Genomic DNA, 4,835 nt, shown 5'->3' with positions numbered 1-4,835 from the left:
TTGTTTGATATGAGATCCAATGCATGGCATCTGAGCAGTCTTTGTGCTTGTAAGCAGTGGCCGAACTCTTTTGGGGCTTTTCTGCAAAAAACCATTCGAACCACCGAGGAGGTGTTGGGTCACAAATCCAACGGCTCCGAAGAGCTTGTATCACCAATGCATCTAAGGTATGGTAGCACATGATATTCTTACATACAGGAGAATATGATGTCCTCCTTCTTCTTAGATGCTACGGTGATACGAGCTTCGAGGTCGTTGGATATGGGAATTCAAGGGCATCTGAGTAGTTTTTGTACAAACTAATCAAGGTTTCCTGTTAAAATATTAAGACACATCATGTGAGCTGCTATATCTCAGATCTACAAGCTCCAAGCAACTCGTATCGACATATAGCATCTAAGGTATGGGGGCACATGATATTCTCCCGGGGAGGAGGGGTGGGGGTGCACAACCAATCGGTGGTTGGGAGGGTGGGGACAAATATAATCTAAACAACCCTAAACAAAGTTCCACAATTTTATCTAAGGTCGAGGGGTTGACCCCCGACAATCATAGCTCCTCCTAAACACAAAATTTGCACATATTGTAGTACTAGGCTTAATATTCATGATTTCAGTCTCATGTTCATTTTAAATATTGAACTGAGGATCATGCATGTCTTACATTTTACTCCCTTCGTTCCTATAAATATTAGATTTTTTAGAGATTTCAAATGGACTGGCACATACGGATGTATATAGACATATTTTAGAGTCTAGAAGACTAATATTTAGGAATAGAATGAGTTTTTTTGAATTCGTGTCATACATGCATGGTTTGGAAAATTAGATGCACTATACTTATTGGATTGTTGTTGTGTTCATGCGTGTGTGTTTGTCTGTGTGTGTGTGTGTGTGTGTGTGTGTGTGTGGTCATATGCTTGATACATACAAAGTTTTCTCACCTCCATATTGTTCATCTTTTAAATTTGAATTTGCATTGGAAAACTTACTAGGGATACCATGAAATGTGAAATCCACGTTGAGATTACTATATCACAAACTCACTCTAATTCAACAACTCGTCATAAATCAATTACCACGTCAAGATTAGTATTTGCAAGGAAAATACGGGTATTGTAATACACATAGATTCATTCGGCAATTTAAAAGGTTCCTTTCGTATTCTCGAATGGTAGGACCCAACGGCGTACTAGCCAGACCTTGGCTCCTATTGATCCTAAAAAAATAAAAAGATAAAAAAACCAGGCTCGTGTCCTTCGGTGGCGTGTGTGGTACGCACATTAGGCAACCCAAACCAGTCGAGCCTCAGCGTTTCAAGTCGAAATATCTGGCGGCCAGAATTCCAGCCCTAGGAAATTCCCCTCATGTCCCCGGTCCATAATGACTACCGATAAACAACAAAGGGATGCTTTAGTAACTAGACAACGTTACCTACCATGCCAAGCACGGTTCAATTCCCTCGGTCGCCGCTCGTCAAGGTCACCCGTCAACTGCATTGCCTAGTACTACTACTACTACACCAGGATGAACATAGAATTGAGCCCGTTTGTTCGTGCCTAGTACTTGAGTTAATATATCAGGAAATGCACTGATACAGAAGGATTATCCTTTTACTCTGCATATATAACTTGTCTGATGTCTAACTTAGCAAAATGTTTGACCAAATCCTTTCTTAAGAAATACAATAGGACAGATGTACGGCTTGAAAATTTATTGCATGATGCAGGTTATGATATTGTTCCGAATCCTGGATCTTAAATTTCAGAAAATCCAAAAGTGAGCATGAATTCTTGAAACTGAGCATGGTCACGTGATTGGCACAAATATTACTTCGTAAGTTCTTTCTTCAATTTGAGACAAGCTGCTTATGACAAGTTGCACAAATGAAGAGCCAAGGTATTTTGGAACAAAGACCTGTCACGTTAAGGCGAACGCTTTCACTATTGAAACCGTGGGCGTTTCGTGCCGCCACGAGTCCTCGCTTCTCAACGGCAGGTGCCGTTTGAGCAAGCGTGTGATGAGTCGACGGGAGGCGTGCGAGCAGACCGCTGCGCTGGCTGACAGGGAGGCGTGCGAGCAGACCGCTGCGCCGGCTGACAGGGAGGCATGCGAGAAGACCGCTGTGCAGGCTCACCGGGAGGCGAACCCTTTAACCAGGCTCCGCCACCCACCTTCGTGCCAACTGCTCCCACTTTTAATGTCGCCGGTGCCGCAGTTTAAAATCAACCCCGCACTACCCGGTATCACTACAATCTTCTCTCTTCCTCTCTGATTGTCCTGTCGTCTACCTCCAACTAGCCTGACCTAAACGTACGCCATGCCGCATCATGATGGTCTGCCCTTAGTGTTCCAGTTTCCTGAGGAAGACACCAGGCGGAGTCTCAAGAACATAAGGCGCTTTGGGACGAGCTTGAACTAGCCTTGCGGGAAGACGCCGGCCTGTCCCCGCTCCCGTTCCGGCTCCTGTCGCCCCGACTGTGCCAGCGCCTATCCCCGTGGCATTGATGGGCTGGGAGCCGCACATTGTCGTCGAGCTTGATCCCACGGGGTTCCACGAGGTCCCCACTGACTTTCACGCGCCCGTGCACCTGCCAGCGCATGCGCCTGCGCGTGCACTAACGCGCACGCCCGTGCCGGTGCCCGTGCACCTGCCTGCGCATGCACTGACATGCGCGCCCGTGCCGGTACCCGTGCACACGAATGTCTCTGCCGCGCCGTTGACAGCGCCTGTCCCCACGCGGGCGCCAGTGCCCTCCTCAGCGGCATGGATGGCCACCGTCGACCGCTTCCTTGAACCAACGCCAGTCGCCTCCTCCCGCCAGTTGACTCACTCTGAAGTCCAGAACATTTTGGCCTTCCTTGAAGCTAGGCCAACGTACAGGAGTACGCCAACAACGGTGCAAGACGCTGCCATCGCCGTCGGTCAGTGGCCCGACAACACACAGAGCACGGCAGAGGAGCCGCTTCCCACGGCAAGACGCACCCGCTCCCGCCGCGTAATCTAAATTTTCCATGAAAAACGTTCGGATTGCCATGCTTAAAATCCTAACGTTTATCATTTCCGTTTATTTTATATCGATCGTCGTATAATTTAAAGTCGGAGATAGACTGAACGAAATCTATGGTTTGATTTATTGAATGTTCTGCTAGAGCCGTGTCAAATTAAATATAAAACGTCATCAAGCCACATGTATTCCTTGTCATCCAACGACCTAGACTGCTTCAATGTCGAGCGCTCAATATACTTCCAAATTAACGTGCATTGCACGTACACACTGACTAGTGCTGCTAGTACGTGAAACTGGTGCCGTGACTTGTGAACGCGTCCAGATATGGTCAACGGCAACATCGCCCGCGAGTTCTTCATGTTTGCCCGTGCGTCTAAACGCAGAAGGGGAGGAGAGAGAGAGAGAGCACACATGGAACCCACCAGTAAGTGAAGGCGAATAGTACAAAAAACAATATTACATGTTATCCATTAAATAGGTTGTGGTAATATAAAAACATTATGTGAACAAAGGGGGGTACAACAAACATTGATGTTCCACTTATGTTGCCTATTGACGTGCAGCTTGAAGGCCCGGTCGCATGTTCGATCCTCGTCCTTTAAATTTTAATTTGTATATGGGTCCAAATTTGTTTCATGACATGTGGGCCCCTCCGTGTGTAGTTTGTAGCACTTTAATTTGTGGGTCGAAACTTGTTCAATTCCAAGTGGACTATCGGTGTGTAGCTTTGTAGCTTATTTATAATAATTAAAGAGAACAACATAGTTTTTTGCTATAATACCATGGTGCGACGTTGAAGGCGAGAAAGGACGTGCGAGAGAGCGATGAATGAGCCAGAGGGAAATCAACTAGGCGAGTTGCAGGGGTTGCAACGGTGTTTGGAGTAGTTGTGGGCCGAATGCTACGAAAATATAATCTAAACCGACCAGAATAAATGCCTACACAAATTAATCCAATGTTGGAGTGCCCCTCGCAATGTAAATAGCTCCGGCTTTGCGAGGGATGGAGAGGTAGTAGCTTCAATGCGTGGAAGATACGGTGTGAGAAAGAGAGGTCAATCGAGAGACATACAGATAGAGAGACAAAGTGAGTGTGGTCCAACATTCATTGAACATATATATGCTCTGGAGAGATATTGTCCGATTGAGCTTTTGGCAAGGGTGAGAGCTGTAAGATAGAGCTTGAGAGATGATCCAGTCACAGACGTGTAGATATATTTTCTGCGTGGGAGGAAGCAAGGTCAATCGATCACATAGGGTCGTCGTGCGATTGAATGAGTGAGACAGGTTGGAGATAGTGACCTAGATAGACAATGTGCGTGAGAGAGTATACAATGTGAATAGGTTGAATTGGGCTCAAACATGGTGATATATCGTTTTTGTCCGAGAAAGAGTGAGGTCAATCGAGACATACACACACACACACGCACACACACACACATAGATAGATAGAGAGAGAGAGAGAGAGATATTGAGTGAGTGTGGCCCGCCATGAGGTCAAAAGAGTGGCAGCGGCTTGGATGGACTGACCTAGATAGACAATCTGCGTGAGAGAGTATATAGTGTGTCGATCGAGGCCCGAATGGGGAGATATATCATTTGTGTGTGAAAGAAAATGAGGTTAAACGAGACTCAGATAAAGAGAGCAAGATTGAGCGAGTGTGGCCCGCCGTGCGGAAGAAAGAGTGAGACAGTCTCGAGGGAGTGACCTAGATATACAAAGTGTGTGCATGCGCACGAGAGGTTGGGGGGGGGGCTAGATAGGCAATGCATGTATTTAGCGCGAGAGGGTGAGAGGGAGAGGGAAGAGAGAGAGAGAGAGCTCA

The sequence above is a fragment of the Triticum aestivum genome, chromosome 3B, assembly GCF_018294505.1.
Source record: "Triticum aestivum cultivar Chinese Spring chromosome 3B, IWGSC CS RefSeq v2.1, whole genome shotgun sequence".
NCBI classification, from domain to species: Eukaryota; Viridiplantae; Streptophyta; class Magnoliopsida; order Poales; family Poaceae; genus Triticum; species Triticum aestivum.
This window is presented reverse-complemented; position numbering follows the sequence as displayed.